At 39.1% G+C, this 27,863-nt stretch overlaps 1 pseudogene; it reads right to left on the bottom strand.

Annotated features, from left to right (window-relative positions):
- Nucleotides 1–3,034: 3,034 nt before the first annotated feature.
- Nucleotides 3,035–3,087, bottom strand: LOC113247583 (U2 spliceosomal RNA; annotated as a pseudogene).
- Between the last annotated feature and the right edge of the window lie 24,776 nt (nt 3,088–27,863).

Here is a 27,863-nt window from a genome sequence, read left to right on the forward strand (position 1 = left end):
GTAATCACTTAGGCCATAGCTGACGTCTGAAGGAACAATCTTAAAATCCAGGCGAAACTTTTAGTGTGTTCATAATCACCATTTAAGTTTCTTTGATAGAATGCGGATTGACTTTACCAAGAACCTTGGGCGAAAAGTCATGTCCCTTGAGGCAAAGACTGTCAGAGTGTCTTAAATTTTTTGTTGAACAGTGTTTTATACTCAGGCAGAGGGAAGTGCCCATATCGTAAATGCAATCAGCTCAATTAATTTAAATAGCACACCTGTGTTACCAGCACCCAGATCAAGACAGAGAATGCTATGAGAACCACGGAAGGCTCTCCATGCCCCCCAAACACTAGCCCCAAAGGGTAACCACACCGTGACTCCGTAGATTAGTTCTGCCTGTTTCTGGGCTTGATACAAAAGGACTCACACGACTGCCTCATTTAGCCCCACGTTATGTCTGTGAGATTCCTTCATGCTACTGCTTGCAATGACAGTTTGTTCCTTCCCAACCCTGTAGAGTATTTTATCTATCATTTTCATTGAAAAGATGATCTCGATCTACTTTACCATGGTCAATTCTAGGAAATAGCTACAATTTTCAAGTAACCTTTTCTCAATGCTGAACATCAAAGGGATCACAGAGATTTGGCAGGCACAAATGTGTTTTTCCTTGAAATCTGAGTGATCAGATCATTGCTTTGATGGTGTTACAGGATTTCTTTTCCTTCAGTGCCCGCGGGTCTTGGTTGCGCCACCTCGAAGAATGAAGAGGCAGACCGGATGAAGAGCGGTGGGCAGCAAAACAGAGTTTACTGAGAGATAGTACAAAGGTCTCAAAGAGGGGGAGGGGACCTGGGAGGGTTGCCACAGGGAGTTTCTAAGTCTAGGCGTTTATGTGGGCTTGTTGGCCATATAAACCCTGATTAACCTCCACGTGCCTATCACCCAATCAGGTTTCTGTCATCTACCTACCTCCTTCCAGGGGGGGTGTAAAATCCTTTTAAGGGTGGTTTTCTCTTAGGGAGGGGGAGCCCCTTGTCCTGGCCTGCCTTCTGACTGTCCTTTGTTAATGCGAGTTAGTGTAAATATCAGACATGATTGCCTTTGAGGACTCCAAAGCACTGAAATATATTAGTACTTTTAAAAGTCACCCTAAGTTTTTGTGTACAGCCATGTCCAAATCCCAAATATCTTTTTTTTCTACGTCTAAAATATATTGTGAGATTTGGTGGGATTGTTTCAGGGAGGTGCTAATTGATTTCATCCTCTTTTTTTTTTTCTGACTAAAAAGTCTTAAGTGATTTTTGGAAAGGAAAAAAATAGCACATTGCCAGCATAGGTATTTGCAAATGTATGACCACACAGAAGAGTCAAGAATTCCACACCTCTGTACCAGGAGTGTACTTTCAGAGATGTCCCCATTTTTATTGTTATTGTTGAGACTGCCAAGGGACAATTTACAAAAGTTCTAGAGTAAATATATTATTTTGAGAGCCTGCAACATCTTACCCAAAACACAAATCTAAATTTAGATTGCTTTCTTGGAGATTGCTTCTAAAAATTTTACCATATCATCCAAATGGGGGTAACTTCACATGGTCAATCATTCATTCAAATGTATAATATTTTCAGGTTCATTTTGATGAGGAAAAACATGACCCCTGTTTCTAAAATATAGACCAAGGCTTAAAAATCAAAATTAATTCTATTTTTCACACTCTGCTGCATTAACTAATGAATCAAATGCAGGCTTATCTTCTCTTTTGGAAAGGAGTTGTAGGAGTTTTAGTGACCAAGGAGAAAGAAACTGGATAAATATTTTATATTCTATTTACTCCAAAAGATTTGGAAAAAATATTTAAAAAACCAAAAGTGTCTTTTTAGCCCATAGTTGTTCCTTGACTGACGGTTGAGTGTTCCCATTTGGCAGCCTTGGAAAAAACACTGCAAGGTACAATAAGAGAAAAATCCTAAGGACTTCAGACTCAAACTTCAAAGAAATAGACACAGGCACACACTGCAACACACATGCACCCACAAGGTGCATAACACGTAAAACATGAAATCCAAAACAGAGCTACTGTTGGGATTGGCCAGGTGGTCCAGAAGGGGCCAAGCTCCACCTTGATACCAAACCAGGGGTCAGTTTGCCCATAAGGTCACGACTAGCAGTGAGCCCTCCATTTCCCTGGATCTCAATTTCCTGATATGTATATTGTGGAAGGATTTGACTATGTGGTCTAAGTCTCCTGGCAGAACTAAAAGCTTTGATTCTTCTTCAGAAATATATCAAGTGGGGAGAGGCAGGAAGGAGGTCAGAGCAGAGGCCAGGAATGTGGTGATTACAGTTACAGGGCGCTGGCGGCGTGACACTGGGTTAGGAATAAATAATTAGATCTCCAGGGATTTCAGGAAGGGAGTCAGGATCTAGGAACAGCAATAAATGTTCAGAAATGCCCCTAATCCTGGTGCCTTTGAAGTCCCTGCCAAATGAGGCTGTGCGCAGGACACTGAAACAAGACACAGCATCTGCCCAAGTTGACGTGCACTCAGGGGACCATCACCACCGGACTACGTGGAACCTGACTCGCTTCAGAGAACACAGCAATTTAGGCTAGGATATGGGACTTAGAAAATTTTTAATGAATTTTTTGAATTTTTTGAATAGTTTCAGACTGACATAAAAATGACAAAGATGGTACAGAGATTTGCTGTTTACCTCCATTCAGCTTCTATTGTTAACATCACACATTATCACAGCACATTTGTCACAATGTCAACACATTATTGGTAGCTTAAAACCGTGCTTTGTTCAACTTCCTTTAGTTCTTACTTAGTGTCGTTTTCCTGCTCTAGGACCCCATCTAGAAGAACAGGTTACAATTGGTCTACGTCTTTTTAGGCTCCTTAGGGCTATAACAGTTTCTCAGGCTTGCCTTGTATTTTGAAGACCTTGACAGCTTTGAGGAGAGCTGGTCAGGGAATTTGTAGACTGTAAGTTGGGGTTCATCTAGTGTATTTTTTCTTTTTTCTTTTTTCTTTTTTTGTCCTCCGATTGAAGACATATCAGATACTAAACTGATAAGAACAGATACTACAAAAGACTTGATGCTTGGCGTTAATGGGCTTATGGGCTTTGGGGAGGAAGACCACAGAAGAAACGGTGCCATTCTAAGCATATCAGATCAAGAGTATGTGCCATCAACATGATTTATCGCTGTTGACCTTAACCTTGCTGTTAACCAAAGGAGTGCTTGTCAGCTTTTACCTCTGTAAAGTTACTCTTTTCCCCCTTTTCATACTGAAATCTTTGGAAGGAGGTCACTATGTCACAGCCCACACTTAAGGATGGAGAGTTAGACCCTTCTTGAAGGAGAATCATCTGGGTGAATTATTTGCAATACTTCTGCACTAAAGATTTGCCTCTTCTCTCTCATTCATTTATTCACTCATGTATGTTAATAGAGACTTGGGGAGATTTATTTTATTCTTTGAATTATAACCCAATGCTACTTCATTTTCTTGCTCAAATTATTTCAGCTTTGGCCTTGGGTAGCTCTTGCAGTTAGCTCCTGTGTCCCATTGGCTTACCACCTTCACGGTGGGTTTGGGGTTTAGTTTGGATTTGTTTTGTTTTGTTGAGAACTTCTTGATTTTCTGGGACCTGGGTTTTGACAATAGTGGCTCACCTAGGACAATTCAGCCCTTTGCCTAAGCCTTTTGTTCTGGTTAATTTATAATCATCTAGATAATGTTTACATGTAGATATTTTCAGATTTCATATAGATATCAGGGAGCAACATAGGAGATTGTTTTTTACTTGCTTTGGCCCCAGGGCTGTATTCTGACTACATATTATACATTCCTATGGTCTTAAAGAGATACCTCTTTTCAGCTCAGGGAATGATTTTCTTTCTTGTATTTAATAAAATTCTTCCTATATTTTCTTTGTTTTCTTTTTCCTGTAACTCTTAATAGTTGGATAGGCTTCGGGATTGATCCTCTTGAGTTTCAAATCATTTTTGTCTTTTTCGTTTTCTTGACTTTTTGTTTTATAGTCAAAAACTGTTCCTTATCTTTACCTTCTCACCCTCCTAATATATATACAATGTGTTTCTGTCTCGTAGCGTGCAGTTGTTTTTTCTTTTATAAGTGTAATCTCCTTAAATCATTCTAGGGATACCAATTAGAGCTTTTAAAAGTTTTCTTCATTACTTGATCTACTTCTGTTTTTTACAGGGTTTGGGGGAGGGGATAGTTAGTGTAATGTGTTTCAGCATAGATTACCCCATTGGATGTCCTGCTCACCTTTTAGAATGTGGTAAGAGGAAGAATGCCTAACAGCTCTCTGCATGTGGACAAGGCTTTCCACCTTCAGGCTTAATTTTATGCATCAGAAATATTTCTTATGAGATGGAACTTCCAACTCTGAGCACCAGCACCTCTCTTGGCTGTCCTAATTTTTTCCAGAGTGTCAATTCAATTGCTTTTAGAGAAGAATTGTTAAATATATTATACTGGGGTAAATGTTTGGTATAGGCAGAGGTAAGTAAGTGTAAACTATTGGCAAGCCTCTAGTTGGCACATTTTCAGCCCAAATCATAATTTTCACCTTCTGTTGTCTGTTTAACCAGTGGTATGTGCATCTCCAACCACAGACACTCTGCACAGGACTGGGCAGTTTCTCTCAGTAGCATTCCCGTCTACATGGAGTTGCCATGTAACTCCTTTATTTCACAAGTGCTTGAATTTATCTGCCAGATGAATGCCTAAAAATTGAATTGTTAGTACAGTGTACACAGTAGTTTGTAATTTTGATAGATAGTGATAGTTTTGCCTACAGAGGGGAGGTTCCAGTCTACATTCTCAAAGGCAAAAAATGAGACTCTCCAAAAATATTTGTGTCATGAAAGTTCTGGAATTTTGTCGGTACAATGAACAAAAATGATATTTCAGTGTAATCTCACTTGAATTTGTCTTATATGATTGAAGCTGAGCATCTTTTATTTATTTAGAAGCTACCTATATTCTCTTTCTGTGAACAATCTGTTCAATTCTTTGCTTAAGTAAATACATTGTTGGTCCTCTGCCTTATTGAGTTATAGAAACTATATATTAGGGAGATTAATATTTTGACTATGTCATAAATTACAAATGTTTTTAACCATGTTGCAGTTTGTCTTTTGACAGAATTTATAATTTTTTCCCAAGAAAACATTTTTGTTGTTCATATAATAAAATATATCCATTTCTTTAAAGGCTTTGGGAATGTGGTTTATGGTTAGAAGAAATCTGGCCTCCTTTAGAGTAATAAAAGTATTATCCCATGTACCTTCTAGTACATTTTATAGTTTCATATTTTTATATTTAAGTCTTTGATCCATTTAAAATGCATCCTTGAGCCTAGAGTGAGTTATTTAGTGCAGACTATAAGACTCTTTTACAAAATTTCGTGCCTTTCCTTCCCCCCTCTTGACACTAGATTTGACCATGTGACCTGGTTTGGCCAATGAAATGTGAGCTGAGCCAGTCTATGTGGTTTCTGGTCAGAAGCTTTACAAGATGGTACATACTTTGCTCTGTTCTCTCTCTTCTCTCCAGCAAGGCAACTAGCAACTGTGTTGCAGAGAGGCTGGGATTCCAGAGTGACAATGATGATCACTGGTGCAGAGTGCAACCCTGCCCACAACAACAAATGACATGAATGAGAAAGAAATCTTTATTAGATTAAATTAAGCTACTGAGATTTTGGGGTCTTTTTCATGTAGCATAACCTAAACTTTATTTCTGATATAGGATTTAACTTCATTGTTTTCCAGATGCCTGCCCCATAGTCATATCCCAGATCGTTGAATGTTTTGTCTTTCTTCATTTATCATATGCAACATTTGAATTAGGGTCAATTTCTAGAAGGGTTTTGTGTGTGTGTGTGTGTGTGTGTGTGTGTGTGTGTGTGTGTGTGTTTTCTTTGTTGTCCCTTGATCTGTCCAGCCATGTCCACATGCATTTTCATATCTTTTTCAGTGTCACACATCTATGACTAAATATGACAGTTTTAACATTTATCCTTTGACTCCAACTATTATAAGTAAGATAGTTGGTTTTTCTCAATTTCTTTCCCCTTTTCACCTGTGATTCTATCAGTTCTGTCATTTCCACATTATCAGGTTATTTAGCACCCGCATTTGTGTTCATCTTCATTTCATTGTTAAATATGCTGTGCTTACTGAAATCCTTTCTTTGTAGTTTCTCCTCAGGTCTTTTGGCTAGCTAAAGAGCCTCTTCTTGCAGCTTCCTTAGAGGAACTCACAGGAATTTTGCCCAAGTTCAAAACTATTTGCCTGTTGTCCTTATATCTGAAGGACATTTTGACTGAGCATCGAATCCTCAGCTTACTCTTTGTTTCTTTGGATGTCTTGTCATAAGATGCTATGAAAAGAAAAAAAATAAAGATTCCCCATCCACCCTGTGTCTTATTTTGCTCAGCTGCATGAAAATTTCTTTCTTTATCCTTGAGCTCCAATGGTTTTACAAGAAAATGACTCGGGTTGATTGGGCTAAATCTAACTTGGGTCTTGGTGTACCCTTTAAATAGAAATTCAAGTTGTTTATTAATTCAGAAGAAACTTTTAATGTGTTACATATTTAAACACATTTTTCAGTTCTGCTATTTTGCTTCTTTTCTTCAGCAACTCACATGTCACATGTTGTTAGCTTATCGCCTATATTATTTTTCTAATCTTTTTTATTTTGATAAAATTTCAAGCATATAGAAAAGTTGCAAGAAGAGTAGAAAGTACTTTTATTTTCTCTTTATCCAGATTCACCCATTGTTTATATTTCACTCCATTTGCTTATGATTTGTATGTGTTCCTTTCTCTCTCTCTCTCTCTCTCTCTCCACACACACTCACACACATACACACATGTGCGTGTACATATATTTTTTAACCAATTGAGAGTAAGTTGTAGATGTTACACCCTTTTGCCCTAAATATATCAGTATATTCCCTAACAACAAGGCTATTCTTTTATACAATCAAGAACAAGGTTCAGATTCAGGAAATTTAATATTAATACAATCCTCTTATCTAATTCCCAGTATCTATTCAAATTTCATGATTGTCTCAATAATGTCTGCCATGGCATCACCCCCACACTGTCCAAGATTTAATAAAGGGTTACACATTATATTTAATTATCACATCTCTTTAGTCCCTTTTATTCTGAAGCATTCTTTACACTTTGTTTTCTTTAATGACTGACGAGTTATTTTGAAAATATCACTCAGCATGTGTAATTGGATGTTTTATCATGATTAGTTGTAGTTCCATGTTTTTGACAGAAATGCCACAGAAGTGGTGCTGTGATCTCTGTGAGTCATAGCAAGATCTTGATTTGTCTCCAAGTTGACTTTGATCCCTTAAGGGATGTGGTGTTTGAAAAGTTTCTCTGCTCTAAAGCTACTACTTCTTTTCCCTTTGTAACTAATAAGTATCTTGTGGGGAGACACTTGAATGGAAACAGGATGTTCACATAGTCTCACACTTCCACCCACAAGTTTTGAATCAACAACTCTATGACAGTGATTTCCTAACTCCATCACTCTTTCTACTTTTTTTCTTTGGTTTTCACAGTAAGGAAGAGTTTGTCCTTCTCATTAATTCATTCATATCAGTACCACTGATTGATTCTCATTTTATCCAAGGAGTTAAAAATTCCCTTCTTTATTTATTTTGAAGCTTACATTGTCCCAGAACTGACCAGCAGAAACATCTTTGTAAGTTGGCTCCTGGGGCCTTTTGGGGAGTATCCATCATTTTTTTTTTTATTACTTTCTTGCTTCCCCACAAAAGGATGCTCAGTTACTCATCTTACACTTTCCTTGCCACAACCTTAGAATCAGCCATTTCTCCAAGGAAACCATTCCTCAGAGCCAGTTTATTAGAGAGTGGTATTTAGATCTCAAGATCCAGGTGCCGATTGGTACTGAAGACTATTGCTCCTAAACCCCTTCAACCGGGAGAATTGGAAACATATGGATGGACTGGTGTGTGTGTATGATCACAAGATTATACAGATACCTCCAACTCCTCTGCATACCACAGGGTTCATTTTAGTCCACACCCTCATCATGCTTGTAACCCAGTTCACCAACAGGAGAGGAGAAACTTGAAGCCAATCATCCTCAATATATTTACTTATTTGCTCAATTCTAATATGCCCAGAAGTAGTTTCAGAATTACTAATCCACAGGACTGTGGAAAACAAAGCTACTAATTGGAATTCGTGTGTGTGTACACATTATTTTTATCTTTAGTCTGACGTAGACAGTCAAACCACGATCTAACATGAATTATTTGGGCCAGTTTCTCTGTTGCATGTTCTCTAATAGTTTTAACACTCTTTGCCCATTTTCTTCTGAGTGTTCCTATCTCTACTCTCCATGTTGCTTCATTTTTTTTTTAATTATTCATGTTTGGACCCCATCCAGTTCCATCATCATTTTGGTGATCATTGGTTGTTTTGTCATATTTCTGTCCTGTGTTCCACTAGCCTATTTTTCATACTTACCCATCATCCGTCTCTTTCCTGAGTTCTTACATTTCTGCTTTATCATATACCTTTTAAAATGGGATTTCTTTTAAATTTATGAAAATGGCATTATTTTTAAAAAATTTTTATCTCTCTCATTGCAGTATTTTTCTGGAGAATACCCTTTCTCTGTTGGTAATAGTTGCTGCTCATTTCTTCCCTTTCATGCATAGCATCTTTGTTCGGATGGAAGTTGTATACAAAAGGTTCTAGCTTCTTCTCTAGTACAGCATTCATATGACTGGGCAGTTTGGAGCCAACCTATCTTCAAGAGACTTTTGTAGGAAGAATGAAGCTGGTATAAGTTTCCAGACTGGCTGGTTTCCACAAAGCGCGTGCTCTCTGCACCTCAGCCTCCGCATACAACTGCTTCCTTCAAAATTGCTGCTTCTATGCCATTCTACATGTAGACCAACTCCTCCACTTCCTTACCTTATGGTGCCATTCCATTTCTATACTCTCCTTTCACAATTTTTTTCCCTCAGGGTGGGAGCTACATTTCTGAAACTTCACTTTTGTTAGCACTTTTGCAGATCTGCTGCCATGGGGTTCTGCTGTCGAGAGCTTTCGCAACAACTGTTAGGTCGTCTATAGGTCTGGTCTCATAAAAATCATATTTCTTAAGACCCTGACCTCTAATTTTTATAGCTGCCCACTACCAAGAGCTTGTAGCTACTTTCTTGAGGCACTAGCTGGAATGTATTCAATGGATTTCTCTACAGCAGTGCCAAGTTTATTTCTTATGGATGTAAGTGTTCTGGATTTTCCTAGCCTGGTGACCCAGAGAGCAGAGCCTAAGGCATAGGCTTTTCTGGAACTGCTTTATTAAGAAGTGCAATCTCATGGATCAAGAGTGAGAGAAAGGGAGAAGAAAGCCGGGGATGAGGAACAGCTGCCCACCACTTCACAAGGAACATGCCTGACTGTTCATTTGTCCATACTGTGTTTGGAGAAGCTCTTTATGCAGCTACCTCTTACACAGTCTGTTCAAGGAAACGAGGGGGGAAAGTACTCCACTGGCTCCTGTTTCCCACTGATCAAAGTTTTGCTCCACAGAGTATTAATTTTCTTACACTTCTAAGTAGCACCTGCTTGGGCACCAAGGTGAGCCCACAGTTCTTACCCTTCAGAATCAACAGGGAAGCCCTGGTAATAGCTGCAGAGGGCAAGCAGAAGTCACTAGGAAATGATGGCCACCAGAAGCTACTTGTTCAGACTTCACTTGGCTGTACAGTCTGATTGACCAGATGCTGTCCCTGTTTAAGTCTATGATCATGGCATAATTATTAAAAGCACCTCCTTTTACTTTAAAAATTGTTTTGGATTGAATACAAATTAAATATTATTTATATGGCAGAACTCAGGACAACTGGCCAAAGTCCCTGGAGACAGGTGAACCTGAGATGATCTGGAGTAGCTTATAACAGGTATCTGACACAGAGTCTGGAACATTTTTCCTGGCTATCTCCTACCTTCAAGTAGGCTAACTAGTCAGTGATGCTCTGAAAGAATGAAAATAGCTTTTTTTTCTTTTCTGGGGACCTCTCTTCACCATTTGCCTGTTAATATCTTCCAATATTCATATAAATAGAACGGTAAAATGCATTAGAGAGTGGGGTGGGAATAGAGCTGACCTGATACCCCAGAAGTAGGTGATAAGTAGTCTGTGCAGATCAAGTGTCCAACATGACTTTAGAAATGTGTGTGGAGACTATGATATTCAACCGAAAGATTATCAACTTTCAGTACCATTTTAATGGTGACATGCATTGATTGTGTTTAATTAACTGTTTCATAACATGCTATTAAAAAGTCTGTTCAAAACAACTTCCAGAAAATGCACGTAATTTAGAAATTGTTACAGGGTGCGAAATTCAGCCAAATCTAGAAAAAGCATTATCAAGCAAAATTTATCTTCCTTAATAATCTCTAAATATTTTCAAACAACCCAGACATAGTAGCCAATGTACTGTTCTGCTTATTGTAATTTTGGCTTCAAAGGTAAAATTTAATTGGCTGTATTGAAAAATCCCAGTGAAACTCCAGAGGTAAAGCAATCCATTTTAATTACGAAATGTTCAGAGCATATCATGCAAGCTGTGGTCGGCAAGCATCTGAAAGGTAGATCATGAGTTGTTCCAATATGCAAATCAAAAAGCGAGGGGCAAAATTTTTCAAAATATTTTCTCTCCCACAGACTTGAATTTGCATTTAAAAGCACAAGAATAAATTTATGAAAGATTTGGTCACAACACCAGCGAGGAAAAGCATACCAAAAGAAACATTAGCTATTAACTGCCAAAAAGCTCTTTGCTGAGGCACAAAAGAGAGTCGGGATAGGTGGACCACGGAGGCACTTAACCAATGAAGTTCAAAAAATTGGGATATGAGTTTAAAAGAAAATGATTATAGGTAAAATATTGGAAAATAAAAACTATGAGAAGAATCTGTGCTCCCTTAATCTAATATAAAGGTATACTATTTTCTTGATTCTGTGACACCATCAAGTAGGCCTCATCAATTAATTAATAGGCTTTTGGAGAAAAAAAAGTGCATATGTTTGTTTCTGTGTGCTTATTTTTTTTAAAACTAAACAAAGAGAGCATACATTTCACATACTAATGCGTCATTCTTTCTTTCTATTATAACAAAAGGCTTCCTAACTTAGAAAGTAAGGATTGTTCTAATAAGAGTTTTGGCCATCAACAGCTTTGAATAACATTACGGAGACACATTGTCTTTAAAATCCATACTTGTTTGTGTTCTTGACATATTTAGCAACTCTAGGATCAACAGCATAATTTTGAAACATATAGGATAATATTAGGTTTTTGACTGTATTTCCTATGACTAAATGTCTGACTAGAATCATATTTCATTGAAAGTTAAACAGTTCCTCTTGAAAGTCAGACAGCTATCTTATAGATAAATATTCACCGTCTGAGTGACAGAAAGATGAATTAATTATACCAACCATTCCAAGTTCCCTCTATGAGAGTTTTAGCAATTTCTATACCTTTGGTTATATTGCCCGGAATGCGACAGGCATTTTTTGGCATACAAAATGGTTGTATCCTTAAAATGGTAGTTATAAAGTTACGTTTCTAATGTATTTTTAGGAATGAATTACAGATCCAACTGAGTTAAATTTAAAATTGTTTCCACTATCTCTATTCATTTCACTATATATACATATATCAAATCATGATGTTGTTCATTTTAAACTTACACAATGTTATATGCCAATTATATAACAATAATACTGGAAGAAAAAAATCAACGTAAATAACAAATAAACCAACACATTTAACACAATAAAGTACATTAAAAGGACAGATGAGAGCAAATCCTCTTCAGATAGAAAAAATAAAACAGAAACATTATCTTGCCTATCTATAAATCTATGGAAAATCTCTACTTGCAATAGATGGTCACCTCTTATCCCTGTCCTTCAAGAAAAAGAAAATAAACTAAAGCCTCATCAAAGTAAGAACATTTGAAATGATTTAGGGGACAGGATGGGCGAAACAATGAAAACAGCTCAGATGGGAAAGTCAGAGACTGTATACGAACAGGGGCCAGACATATACAACAATAGAACCCTACTCCAAAATCTGAGCGACACCTGGGAAGCCAGACCTCAACATCTGTGACAACTGGCACAGCATGTTCAGGACTTGGTCAAGAATAACTGACGGCTTCCCTTACATTTTTGCCCTTCCTTCCAAGCCAACAACAACCACAGAAAGCCAAATATGCTCCCAAAACAATCACATAAGATGTCCCACTTCTGGTGACCCCATCTCCAACTTCCCCATGCCAACAAACTCCAAATGGGGCACACCTGCAGCCTTCCATTTTATTCTTCAGCCTGCCTTTGAGCCTCCCAAAATACAAGTGATGGTGCCTGATCTGAGCTGTGAATAAATAGCCTCTGTTTCTTTTGATGTAGAGACCTTTGTTCATTTCCACAAGAAAAAAAAATGTTTAGGAGTTAAGATAATAAACATCTATAAAATCAGGAAGGATATGATTAGGGCAAGTAGAGACTTAATCATCAAATTTTGTCCTTTGAGAAGGAAAAGATAAGTTACTTAGTGTCATCTAAACACTAAGTCCCCTATGAAAACAAACATGACAAAGTAAACTTCAGATAACTGTAAAAGAACCTATCTTAGGAAATTATTTATAAAGTAGATATTGCTATGTACAATATTACCTCTGTCTCTTCCAAGATCAGGCTGCCAAATTTGATGAAGAGATCAGAAAGTAATTAAATCCACAGTGAGATGCAGAGATATTTGAGGGTCAGGACTAATCCAAATCCTACCTCTTCTGTGAAGCTGTTCACACCCAGTGCTCTGCTTACCATCACACATTGTTCTCATAGACTAAGGTCACCCATGACCTTAAACTCCATGCATAATTGAGTAACTACAGTGCGCCCACCTTGCTAGCATTTCATGAGTTAGTGTGGCTTCCAGAAGCAAAGGCTAATGTTCTGAGGGAAGGAGCACAGAGTGTGCATTTCCCGGACTACCTACTGTCCTAACAACACAGATGGACTGGCCCTTAAGGTTGACTTCCTGTCAAACGTCCTCACGGGGTGCCGATGGTTTCTTACATCATAGCTCTTCCCAGAGTTGTGTCATGGTTGCTTGTTTTCTTACCCGTATACCCCTTTCAACCAAAAAGACTTTAGGGCAATGACTTGTTCTTTTTGTGTTGTTGTTGTTGTTCGTATTTAAAACCCCTGTACCTAGCTTGGTTGCTGGCTTCAAACACGGCCTTAATGTTGAATGTTTTGTTGGCTATCAATTTCTATCTGAGGAAAAAAAACTATGTATCAATCAGCAATGATCTAATGGGTTGTGGTTGCTACACTTAGTATACCAGGGTCAACGAAGTTTTCCTTACAGACAAATGGCAAATGCTAGGCTTGCAGGATATAGGGTCTCTGTGGGAACTAGTCAATTCTATCTCTGTCAGACAAAGCAGCCCTAGACAGCAGTAAACGAATGGGCATGGCTGTGTTAATACCACTTTTTTTCACAAAAGCAGGCAGGGAACTGGATGTGACCTGAGACCCACAATATGCCTACCTTTGCCGTGGAATGTCAACTCTCCAAAAAGAGGTGGAAATGAGAAACATCCAATAAATCTAAGCAATACTTCCCAACAGCCATAGGCTCAGCCTCTGGACCAGTCTCCAAAGTGACGCTATTTGTTGCCTACATTCACAGTGGAAGAAAACATTAAATTTCTGTCAGAAGTTAGTCAGGACAAAAGTAGGCCCTGGGGGAAGAGCCCTGCTGTGGGAGGAATGGAATCTTTCCTCAGTCATCGGTCTTCACAGTAACACCTTTCGTGGAGGGGTTACACACCATGGTCCAAATATTTAAGATACACCATTTTGTTTAATCCTCAAAGAATACTACAGAGTAAGCATCATTGTTTCTGTTTCATACCTAAAGAAACAGTGATGGAAGTTACTCAGACTCTCTGTGCTCCTCAGACTGTGGAGGGGAAGGGAGAAGCCAATGTTATGGGAGTTGTGTTATGTATAGCTTATCACAGTGACCTGCAGTGGCCAAATAAACTTAACTTCTATTCAAAATATGATGACATTCTTTTAACTCTTGAAATCTATCTCCCAAAGATTAGGGAAAGAAAAAGAAAGCCTATTTGATGGAATTTAACAGCTTGAATTAATAATTGTATTGAAATTATATTCATTAAGCAAAATGCAACAAATTGCAGATTTTTCAAAGATTTATTTATTTATTTTAGAGAGAGAGAGAGCACATGAGCACATGGTGGGAAGGGGCAGAGGGAAAGGATCTCAAGCAGACGCTGCCCTGAGCACAACCCTGAGGTGGGGCTCGATGTCACAACCCTGAGCTCATGACCTGAGCCAAAACCAAGAATTGAATGTTCAACTGACTGAGTCACCCAGGCATCCCCAAAGTGCACATTTTTGAAGAAAGAAGTCTTCGTGTTAAAACAGTGTTACTATTTCAAAAGTAGAAAATACAACTTTTCCATAATACGATGGACTATTTTTATCTGAACACATTGTACAAGTGTTTAAAAGTTCTAGTTTTCAAGTTCTCGCTAACATGAAATTGAGCTTTTAAAGCGCAAGGTTGATCTGTAACATTCATACAACTTGCTATATGTCCTACATCTGTCAGGTTTTCTTATCTCTTCTTTCTTATCCACAGTCTTCCTCTATATGGCTTTTCTTAAAAGGAAGCATAAGGATTGGGGGAGGGGGAATCACGATAAACAGGCCTGTTACATAACTGGCTCAAAACATGCACTGAAAAGATTATAAGAGTTGATTTGTTCTCCACTGGGTTTTGACCTAAACTCATTAGCTGCCTTCTTTCAAAGAACGGAAACTTTACAGAGGCAATGCAGAAATAATGACTAGATTTTTTGGTTTACCAATGGAATTTTTCTTTTTGAGATGCTAATAAAGAGGTCCTTTGTTCCTGACTCTTAAACACACTCACAAACACATACACACAACAATAGTTTGAACAAATTCCTTGTTGAGGTTCAAAGGCTTACAGGCCCTCACCCTCTGTCTTAGAAAGTCTCTGCCCCTGCCTCTGCCCCCATGGACCCAGCTCCTCCGCTAGGGCATCTCAAAATCCTCCTGCACTTCAAAGATCTCCTTGCCCTGCTAGCCTGTCCTGGAGACTTGAAGATTTTCTTACCTAAGGTGTCTTTCCTCTCCTTTTACAAGGGTTTTGAAAAGTCAAAATCTTTTTTTAGAAAAAAATAGGAATCTAACATTCAGGTTATTTTGAAGCCTCCACAATCAAAGGCTGCACAAGTAAAGGTTCTGCTAGCACAGTCACCCACGTGGTCCATATGTTATATTTTGGATAGGCGCGATGTTAAATATAAGCTTTAATAAATGCAGTGAGGCTAAATGAAGTCAGGAATCGTGATATTTGCATTTACTGTTTAACCGTGGTTTTGCCGCCCTGTACCAGATGAAGACAGACAGTCCTGAGGAGAAGGGAAAGAGTCATCGTCTACTTGGTTTTTACCAATTCGTAGACATATAATCTGACTTTCAATCCTACCATCTTACTCCTGGTCTTGTTTTCTTCTTTATTTAGCTTTTTACTCATCTCTTTTTTTCTCTTCCTTCATAAACTCATAGCGTCTCAAATAGAGAGGGAGGAAGTAGGGAGCATATGTGACTGGATCGTAGCTCTCATGTGTGTTTGGAGATAGGGTTAGGTTGCAGCAGATCTGACTTGTCTTGGATTCATAATTCGTGTAAAGCAAGTTGCCATCCAGACGACTGTTGTGGTTGGCTTTGTAATTCAAAAATACTAATACAATTATGTAGTGAAAAGAAAAGCTAAGGAAGAATATATCTTTGTTATTTGATTTCAAGTATAGTCACAAATAGCTTTCAACACTGACAAAAGAGCGACATGCAGGCACTCTTCTTGTCAAGTAACACCAAACATCTGGATGAAAACTGCAAAAGAAGAATCAAGCAAATTGCCTATCTTTGAATAGTCATGAAGTGAAGCACTCAGGTCTTTGGAACATCACACATGAACTTTTGATGAATGTGCATCTCTCTTCAAAGCAAAAATTCTATGAAAACCAGCTTAGGTTTCTTACAGATAAATCATAGTGCCTTATCTCAGAACGAGACAGCATTAGAAATGGGAAAGCACTGGTGAGGGGGTTCTTAGGGCTGGCAGAGAAGGAAAGAGGGAGTTCATCAGAAATGCGATGGGGTGCACCACCAGAGGGACGAACAGCTGCCCCTTATTGAGAGCTCCCTCTACCAGGCGTGGGCCGCATACTTTATATGCATCACCTCATGTAAGCCTCAAAACAGCCCCAGGATGTAAATTGTACTACCACTATTCTGCTGCTAACGTGACTAATAATACTAGTGACAACTTACTGAGTGATTATTATGTATCAAGAACTGTTCTAAGCATTTGCATTTACTGATTTAGTCCTCACACCAATCTTTTCATAGATGAGGTTATTGAGAACCACAGAGGTCGGCTTACCTAATCAGTGTACCTAGGGAAGTCATGCTCTGTGTGAAGGGGGTGGTCCTAGAGAGGACTACATGTGCAACATTTCCTTTTGTCTCTGAAAAGCTGGGACAGTCTCAGTCTACAGCGTTTTGTCTAGAAATCCCTTTTCATCTGCTCAACAAATGATTGTTATGAATAACTGTCCTTTGTGGAATGGTCACTGTGTAGGACACTGTTCTAAGTGAGGTACATGCATTCCCTCTCTGTATTTTATCATCTTTTTTCTTAGAAAACTGAAATCCAGAGAGGTAAATTAACCTGCTCAAGTCAACAAATACTAAATAGTGGAGATTAGATCCGTACCGTGAGACTGAAGTTCTGTGTTAAATACCACAGTAAGAATTACCCACAAGAGCATTTTTGGGCACGTGCCATGGCAATGTCTGGGCTAGAGGTTGGCTATGTTCTGATGAAAGGCCAGACTCCTTGTCAGAAGTGAGCTAAGGGTCGATTGAAGAAGATATACATAAAGCAACAATCAAAATATCTTTAAATGAAGTTGTTTTAATTAAATGGAAATGCATCAGAAAGCACCTATATAGGACGTAGCAACTATATAGGACTGCCACTTACGGGATGCATGAGAAGTTAAATAGCAGAGTAATACTGGGCTCGATGCAAAGAAAACTCTGGCTGAATGTGAGCATATACCTTCTTGCATGGAGGTCTAAAAATGCCACAGCTGCGAGACAGTTACTGAACATGCAAATGATATTTCACTGTAGAGCCAGAATCCCCTGCATAGATTTGCACCCCATCATGACCCAGAATGTCCCTTCCTCCTTCTCTGCACCTTTCCATCCCACCCACCCTCAATTTCTACATAGCTTTAATACTCAGTTTTCCTAGGCAGATTTAAATATCACTTCCTTTCAGGTGAAACCTACTATAATCCAGTATCTTACCATATTATAATTGTTTTCTCCCATCTCCATCTCCTCTACTGGATTGCGCACTCATATTTTCCTTGCCCAAGTGCCTAGCTCTCCCCCATTCCAGTGCCTCACAGCCACTGAGTAGGTGGTTAAGGGGAAACTTTGGTTCAGAATACAGTCCAACCACCTTCATGCTCAGAGAAGTTGAACTTGCCCCCAAACATTTCAGTAGTAAGAATCAGGGCTAGGATTTAGGTCCTTAGCTCTCTAGCCTAGCTTTCTCTTCATCACAACGTGCTGTCCCCAAATTGAGCAGAGACTGCTTAACTGCTGACCCATGAATACAGAGCTAATAATTTGAAGAATTAGAACTCTGATTCAAGTCTGTTGAGTCTAGATTTAATAACCACCACAGAAAATCAGCTAGGATTTCTTGGCAAAAATTTGAGGTTGTATATTGAAATGACAGTTGTTAAGGTATGATGTGGAGACATGAAGGAAGCAGCTGGCAGTTCAGTGATGACATTATCGGTGATCAGACTAAGAACCAGCTAGGGGCACCTTGGTGGCCCAGTCTGTTAAGCATACAACTCTTCATTTCAGCTCAGGTCATGATTTTGGGGTGGTGGGATCGAACCCTGGGCTGGGCTCATTGCTGGGCATAGAGCCTGCTTAAGATTTTCTCCCCCCCCGCCCCTCCCCCCTCCTTCTCTAAACAAACAAACAAACAAACAAAAAACAAGCAAACAAAAAATCCTAAGAATCAGCTGAGAGATGGAAATCAAGGCATTATATGTGTGACTGCCTCAGAAACCAAAAGATCCATGCCAGATCCTCACACTTGATTCTGCCTTCAAGCTCCCACATTCTGGGTTAGTCTTAGCTAGTCTTTTCCTAAGCTAGCAAAGCTCTTCTGTCTCTTAAAATCCTTACAGAGGAGGGGTACCTGGGTGGCTCAGTCGAGTGTTTGCCTTCAGCTCAGATCATGATCTCAGGCTCCTGGGATCAAGCCCCACAATGAGCTCCCTTCTCAGCAGGGAGTCTGCTTCTCCCTCTCCCTCTGCTCCTCCCCATACTCATGCTCTCTCTTTCTATAAAATAAAATAAAATAAAATAAAATAAAATAAAATAAAATAAAATAAAAATCTGAAAAAAAAATCTTTTCAGAGGCAACTTAAGATCTCAGCACCAAAAGAAGGTAAAGGGGCTTCCAGGTTCTGGTCCAACATATAAAGAGGTTGAAGGTTATCCCTCCAGCTCACACAACAACAAAGAGCTACAAACTGAAAATCAACAACTCTTTTTAGATCTACCTCCCCAAAATTGGAGAGACAGACAAGGAAATACAAAGCCTCACAGCTTAGTGCAAACAGAAGCTCCTGGAACCACAAACTGAGAGGAAAACTTAAACTGTAACTGATGAATGGTTAGAGGCTCAGTGTGGACAAGCTTGAGAGATAAATGTGGATGACTCGCATGCATTTGTCAGTTCTAGTTCCAGGAACCTCATCAGATTCTTACAGTGGAGATCAGAGAAAAATCCCCTCCTTCTTCTGGCTAGTGAAAGTGAAAAGTAACCATTATTTTGAACTATACTCAGAGCAATGTAATCCTTAATAAAGACCTAACTCAAGAGAAACTATTTTACCAGAGCCTAACATATTTCAGTTTTACTAGAATATAAAGGAAGGGAAATACCCAAATCCAGCCCTCAGAAGACTTCCTGCCCCACCTACAAGGGAAAGGATGCTGAGAGGTATTCATCATGAAGGCTACAGCCCAAGGGCACAGACTCACTGAAATACTGAGACCTGATATGATCATAAGCTATAGAACACTTCCTCTCTTCTGGACTTCTGCACCATATCTAAAATGTTGAGAGTTTAGCATCCATTTGGTTTGGCCAATTGGCCTGCAGGGACTTTAAAATGACACTAGCACCTCATGCAAGTGCATACCCCCGATAGTAGACCACAGACTCACAAATAAATATAAGTCTTTGATATGATTTTCCCAACTTCCCTTGTGATCACAAGTCTCCTCTACCTCACAGGGCCTTTCTCTCGTGTGCCCCCTTGTTAAGACCCTTGAGGGGCTTACCAACACCCTACTCCTTTGGTTTGAATTGACCAGTCCATCCCTGGCCTGGGAACTCCAAAGCACTCGGCCCATGAACTCTAATAAAGGTATGCACTCCAGGTCCTATCACTCTGTCTGCACTCCACCTTGACCTTCCCATGTAGCCCCTCAAGGCATTCCCTGTACTTCTTCCAGGACCTGTGAGTAATAAACTTCTCTATTTCAATTTCTCTTGTGGTTTTTTTGTTGAACTGCAGTCCACCATCCAGTGCTCCACTAACAAATGTTAACCTAACAAAGCCATAACAATAGTATAATAATGGATCACAGATAAAAGAATGGCAAGCCTCAGGCTCTATTTAAGAAAAAGTTTCTAGGAAAGCAAAAAGACAATAGAGAAGACAAAAGCAAGGACACTAGAGGAAATTTTAATCATTGACACGATAGCTAGAACACACAGTAAACACAATCAAACTCCTGGACACAAAATAAACCCTCACACTAAAGACATATTATCGTAGTTCCTTTCATCCAATACACCATTTCTCACATTCAACAACAAATTACAAAGCATGTTAGCAGGCAAAACCATACTTTGCAGAGACAGAGCCGACATCAGAACCAGTATGACAGTTGGGGTACCTGGGTAACTCAGTCCGTTGAGCATCTGACTCTCGAATTCAGCTCAGATCATGGTTTTGGGTGGTGAGATCAAGCCCTGAATTGGGCTCCACACTCTATGTGGAGTCTGGTTGAGACCGCCTCTCTCCCTCTCCTTCTGCCCCTCCCCATGCTCTTTCTTTCTTAGAAAACAAAACAAAACAGTATGACAAAGATTTTAGAATTATCAGTTAAGAATTTAAAATAACTATGATTGATATGCTAAGAATCAAATGGAAAAAAGTGGACATGTGAGAACAGATAAGTAATATATCTGTTATCTGTAACAGATGGAAACTTTAGAATCAAAAGGAGATAAAAAACACTAGAAGAGAAATAGAAAATGCTTTAATTGACTCTCAGTAGACTACATACAACTGACAAAAGAATCAGTGAGCTTGAAGATATATCAGTAGAAATTTTGCAAACTGAAATTTAAAGAGAAAAAAAGAATGAACTCAAGGAAACAAAATATCCAAAAACTGAAGGACAATTACAAGAGAAGTATCATATGTATAATAGAAATATCAGAAGGAGGAGGGGGCGCCTGGGTGGCTCATTCATTAGCATCTGCCTTCGGCTCAGGGCGTGATCCCAGAATCCTGGGATCGAGCCCCACATCAGGCTCCTCTGCTGGGAGCCTGCTTCTTCCTCTCCCACTCCCCCTGCCTGTGTTCCCTCTCTCGCTGGCTGTCTCTCTCTGTTAAATAAATAAATAAAATCTTAAAAAAAAAAAGAAATATCAGAAGGAGGAGAAAGAAGGAAATATAGGAAATATTTGAATGACTAATGGTTGAGAATCATCTAAAATTAATTGCAAGCATTATACCACAGCTCTAGGAGGCTTAGAGAACCCTGAATGGAATAAATAGCAAAAATATATGCCTGGGAATATCATATTCAAACTTATAAAAAATCAAAGAGAAAAAGAAAATCTTGAATGACTCGAAAGGGGGGGAGAATATCTAAGCTGTAGAGAAACAAAACTAAAAATTACATTAGATTTCCCTTCAGAAACTGTGTAAGCAAGAAGAGAGGGAAATGAAATATTTAAAATGTTGGAATGAAACCACACCAACTTAGAATTCTGCCTTCAGCAAAATTATCTTGCAAAAATGAAGGAGAAATAAAGATTTTCACACACAAAAACTGAAGAAATTTGTCACCAGGGGACTTAACTTGCAAGAAATGTTAAAGTTCTTCAGAGAGAATCAAAATAATACAGACCAGAAACTCAGATATACATAAAGTTTGTTCAAAATAATACCAACAATGTATCAAGTGATTGTAGCTTATAGATGAGTGAAATGAATGACACAATTGTCATACAGGATGGGAGAGAGATATTGAAAAGACTGAGTTATGAAGTACTTGCACTAACTGTGATGTGGTATATTTTTATTTGAAAGTGGATTTAATTGTAAATGTATATTGCCAACTCTAGGCAGCCACAAACAATTTCTTAAAAGAACTATAATTGAAATGCAAGAACAGAGAAAATGGAGTCAAATAAAATGCTCATTCAAAACCAGAGAGGGCAGAAAAACAGTGTAAGACAAGAAAGAAAAAGAAAGAAAGAAAGAAAGAAAGAAAGAAAGAAAGAAAGAAAGAAAGAAAGAAAGAAAGAAAGAAGGGAAAGAGAAACAAAGAGCAATAAATTACAGAGTTAAAAATACAGTAGATATTAATCCAAAATACAGTAGATATTAATCCAGCTGTATTTATAATCACTTTAAATGTTAATGGTCTAAATATATCAGTTAAAACACAGAGACTGACAAAGTATAAAAAAAACAAGACCCAACTATATGTTGGCTACAAGAAACCCGTTTTAAACATAAAGGCATAAATAGATTAAAAGCAAAGGGATGAGACAGATACACTATGCTAATACCAATCAAAACAACACTGGAGTAACTATATTAATTTCAGACAAAGCAAACTTCAGAATGAGAAAAATGATCAGGGATAAAAAGAAGCATTGCATAATGATAAAGACATTAACCCCAAGGGAAACATAAGTCTTTAATATACTTAATGAAAGAGCATCAAAATACATGAGACAAAAAAATGATAGAACTACAAGAAGAAACTGACAAATCCGCTATTGAAGTTGAAGCCTTCAACACATGTCTATGAGTAATTGACAAATCCAGCAGACAAAAAAATCAGTAAGGATACCATCGAACTTAATAAAAACAGAAAAGATATACAGATTGAGAAGGAATATATAAACTTAGTGCACAGACAAGATTGTTTTTGTAGAAAATCCCCAAGAACCAACAAAAATAAAAATCCTGGAACTAATAAGTGATTATAGCAAAATTTCAGGACATGAAGTTACTACACAAAAGTCAATTGTTCTTATACCTACAATAAAATATTGGAATTTAAAATTAAAAGCACAATACCATTTACAAGAGTTGTCTCCTCATGACTGCAAGGTGGCTGGCAAAGGTCTGAGCATCTCATCTTCATACAGCAATATCCAAGACCTGGGGATAGAATGGTCCTCATTTGCATCACTTTTTAATAAAGAAGAAAACCTTTTTAGAGACAAGAACCTCCCACCAACCCCAACAACAACAACAACAACACACACACACACACACACACACACACACACCCCACTCCCACCAATGAAGAATTCTGTTCAACCTTTGACTCATTTTTTAATTGGATTCTCTGTTGTCTTATTATTGAATTTTTAAAGTTCTTTGAATATTTTGGATACCAATCCTTTATCAGATATGTTTTTGCAGAGATTTTCTCTCAGGCAGGGAATATCTTTACATTCTCTTTGCAGTATCTTTCACAAAGCTGAAGATTTTAATTTTAATGAAGTCCAACTTATTAATTTTTTCTTCTTTCATGGATCATGCTTTTAATGTTGTATCTAAAAAATCATCACCAGGGGTGCCTGGGTGGCTCAGTCGGTTAAGTGTCTGCCTTCAGCTCAGGTCGTGATCCTGGGGTCCTGGGATCGAGCCCCATCGGGCTCCCTGCTCATCAGGGAGTCTACTTCTCCCTCTCCCTCTGCCCCTCCCTCTGCTCATGCTCTTTCTTGCTCACTCTCTCTCACTCTCTCAAATAAATAAATTAAATCTTTTAAAAACATAAAAAAATAAAATAAAAAATAAAAAATCATCACCAAACCCAAAGACATCTAGAATTTCTGCAGTGTTATCCTTGGGAAATTTTATAGTTTTGCATTTTGCAATTATTGTTATTCGATCCCTTCTACCAGTGATTGTTGGGGCAATGGGCAGAAGGACATTTTCATTCTTAACAGCAATCTCTGCTAAGAGGAATGGAATAACTCTAATTGGTTTTGACTATTGATTTTCAAACTTCTTTAACCATTGGAATCACCTGGTGTTATTAGTCAGGTTAGGGTGTGTGCACATGTGCACATGCATGTGCTTGTGTAATAAGGAATAGGGTCACACATTTACAGAGTAAGTGAGTGCAAAATCTGCAGTGTGGGTCAGCAGGCTGGAAACCCAAGGTGGTACATTTCCAGTCCAAAGGCCTTCTGATGGAGAATTCCCCCTTGCTTGAAGAGACAGTTCTTTTGCTTCTATCCAAGCCCTCGTCTGATTGAATGAGACCCATCCACATTATAGGGACCAATCTGCTTATTCAAAGTTCACTGATTTAAAAGCCTATCTCATGCCCAAACTCCCTCCAAGTTGACACATAAAACTAACCCTCACAAGTTAACCCTCAGTTAACTTGACACTCCTTAAACCATTGTTAATCTCCAAGTAGAGACACCAGCAAGGTCTTACTTCCACTTGACATTGAAAACTCACAAAATTCTTTCCCCAGAGAGGATACAAAGTCCTTGCATGATGTTAACTCTTCTCTCTGATATGCCATAACTTAAACACTATGATATAAAGCTAACAATATTTAAATAATGTGATATAAATCAATATAACATAGTTATTCATAAGTGAATAAGAGAGGGAAGAAAACAAAACTATTTTTTAACGTACACACAAACACACACTCATGACGAAATAAGGAGGAAATACTCGTGACAATTACATCTCTCATTACTATAAGTGGTCACATGGTCTCAGCTGGTATCTGTAACTACCTTCTTCCACCACTCATTCTGTATTCTCTTTGCCTTCATCAAGTACTTTAGCGAGTTGTGGTTCTTTACGCAGTGGGATGACTCAAACTTTCATCCCTAAAAAGTCTGGGCCATTATTAGTCCTGCCTGAATTGTGCTGTTGTAGTTATACATGACTTTAATCACAAGGCATGGTGATACTTAGAGATGCCTAAAGGATCTCCTATATTCCAGACATACTCTTCCTTACCTTTACTGTGGAGTAGCAATCCAATTTCCCAGTCAGGGTTAGTCGCTGTAGCCAACACTGTAACTCCCTTCTTTGCATGTTAAATCAGAAGCATGAGGATTTCAAATGGCTGGGTAGCAGTCTTAACTTCCAGTTCATTACTGTGCCTCCTGGAGGAAACATTCCTCCCTTTAGAAATAAATCTTTTGGGGGGGCCTGGCAGGCTCAGTCAGTAGATCATGTGACTCTTGATCTCGAGCTTGGTAGTTTGAGCCCCACCCACATTGGTTGAGAGATTACTTAGAAATTAAATCTTTGAAAAAAAATTAGAAATGAGTCCTCTAGGCCAGCAGAACCTAAGATCCCAGGAATAGGAAATAAAAATTTTGCTAGCGAGTCAATAAGAGTAACAGTGAGTGATACCACTCACATTTCCAGCCCTCAATTCCTGGACCCATGAATCCTGGTGATGGAAGAAAGAGCACCATCTATTAGATGCTGATTTAGAGAATACAGAGCCTCCTAGAGAACCTTCTCCCAGCTTTGCAAGGTATTTCCACCCAGCTGACACTATAAACAAATTTTCAAAGGCCATTCTACCATTTTATCTCGCCAGCTATTTCAAGATGGTGGGGAGCATGGTAAGACTAGTAAATTTCATGAGCATGGGCCCATTGCCTCATTTGTTGTCCAGTGAGTTCCTTGATCAGAAGTGATGCTGTGTGGATAAGTATGATGATGGATAAGGCATTCTGTAAGTCCACAGATGATAGTTTTGGCAGAAACAATGCACATAGGGAAAGCAAATCCATACCCAGAGTAAATGTCTATTCCAATAAGAACAAAATGTTGCTCCTTCCATGATGGAAGCAATCCAATGTAATCAGGTAGCTGGCTAATCACCCTGGGGACGGTGCCATATCTGGGACTCAGGGCTGGTCTTTGCTGCTGGCAGAAAGGGCATTCAGCAGTGGCCAAAGACAGGTTGGACTTGGTGAGTGGAAGTCCATGTTGCTGACACCACGCATAATGTCCACCCTGCTACCATGGCCACTTTGTTCACGAGTCCATTGGGTGATAACAAGAGTGGCTGGGAAAAGAGGCTATTATCTGCTGAAAGTGTCATCTTGTCCATCCCATTATTAACATCCTCCTCTGCTGAGGTCACCTTTTGGTGAGCATTCTCATGCAACAAAAATATTGTCATATTGGGTTTTTTTTCCATTCAGAGAGGTCTATTCACATATGTCATCCCCAAATTTCTTTATTATCAATTTTTCATTCATGTTCCTTCTAAGTCCCTGGCCATCCAATCAAACCACTGGCAGAGTCCCTGAATCAGTATGTAATCACATGCCTGGCCATTTCTCCTAAGCAAAGTGAACAACCAGGTACACTGCCCATATTTCTGGACACTGGGAGGATTTCCCTTCACCACTATCCCCCAGCGATATCCCAGAAAGGGGCTACAGCACTGCAGCTCTCCACTTTTGAATGGTGCCTGTATATCATGCGGAGCCATCCATAAACCAGGACTGAGTAGTCTTTTCTTTGTTAACTGATCATAAGGAACTCCCCATGAGACCAGAGGCACAGGCTGGGGAAGAGAGCACAGTGTGCCAATTCTTCATGGACTTGCTTGGGCCTTAGGACCTACTTGGGCTTGATCATATATAAATATACCACCTCCATTTGATGATGGAGTGCTGCTGTGCCCACCAAATTTATAGTTTTATAAGTCAGGTTATACCCACTTCCTGTTGGGCAACTCAGACCACATGGTAACTTGGTGTCCCAGGGTTAAGTATTCAGTCTCTGCTAAGACCCAGTAGCAGACCAAGAGTTGTTTCCCAAAGAAGAGTAGTTATCTGCAGAAAATGACTGGATTTTGCCCCCAAATCCTAAAGGCCTGCTCTGCAGTTCACCTATAAGGACTGCCAAAGGTTCCAAATAGCACCCTTTTCTGCCACTGACAATTCTCGCACCAGTGGATCTGCTGGGTCAGACGACCCAGGCAGAACTACTGGAAGGTAGCCTCAACCTATTGCAGAGGCCTCTCTGCTCTAGACCCCAGGTGAAAACAAATACTTCTGATGGTCTTTATGAACAGGTATGGAGAAAAAAGCATTTTCATGGTCAATAGCTGTATACCAGGTACCAGGTGATGTGTTAACTTGCTCAAGCAAGGAAACCACATCTGATACAACAGCTGCAATTAGAGTTAATACCTGGTTGAATTTAAAACAATCCACTGTCCTTCTCCAAGTTCCATCTGTCATCAGCACAGGCCAAATAGGAGAGTTGAATCACCAATCCTGCATCCTTCCAGTCTGTGATGCAGGCACTAATCTCTGCAGTGTCTCTAGGAACGTGGTGTTTCATTGGGTTTACTATTTTCCTGGTTAGAGGCAGTTCTAGTGGCTTCCACTTGGCCTTTCCCACCATAGTATCCCTCACTCCACAGATCAGGGAATGAATATGGGATTCTGCTGGCTGCTGAGTGTATCTATTCTAATTATGCACTCCATGGCTGGGGAAATAACCATAAGATGTTTTCAGGGACACAACAAACCCACTTTGAGATGGATTTGAGTTAAAACTCCATTGGTCACCCGACCTGCATTAACCCGTACTCTGGTGAACTGCAAAGACATTTTAGGTTTCTTGGCATGTGTGTTATCTCAGAGACAGTATCCAGTGGTACCCATCCCCCAAAGGTCTATCTCCTTTTCCCCAATGCACACTTACCTTGGTAAAAGGCTGTAGGTCCCTTTGGGGAAGGCTGTGAGAAAGATTTACAGTGTAAATTTTCAGTAGTATGCCAGGGGTCTTTTCTCAAGAGCATGGCCTCCCCTACACTTAGAGGGTTCTGTATCTGTAAATTGGCTCAAATCTGGGAATTACGGAGAGGCTGTTGATTCTCGATTTTTATGATATGGCATAGGCTTTTTTCATTTTACCTAGAAGTTTCCTGCTTAAATAAAGTGAGTAAGACTCTAGCAGGTTTCCTCTCTATTTCACTTCTAGGAACACTATCATCAACTAGTCACCACATAGGTTTGTGTGAGCCTGACTATTCTGGGTGCTACAGTGATTCTGGTGGATGCTACTGTAGCTATGCCCACTCTGCCTTTGATGGTTGATGCTGCCATTTGGATCCTCCCACTTTACAATCCAATAATTCCCATTGCATTTATTTTTTATAATAATTTTTTCTTATGTTATGTTAGTCACCAGGCAGTACATCCCTAGTTTTTGATGTAA

This window comes from Ursus arctos, unplaced genomic scaffold, assembly GCF_023065955.2.
Source record: "Ursus arctos isolate Adak ecotype North America unplaced genomic scaffold, UrsArc2.0 scaffold_8, whole genome shotgun sequence".
NCBI lineage: Eukaryota > Metazoa > Chordata > Mammalia > Carnivora > Ursidae > Ursus > Ursus arctos.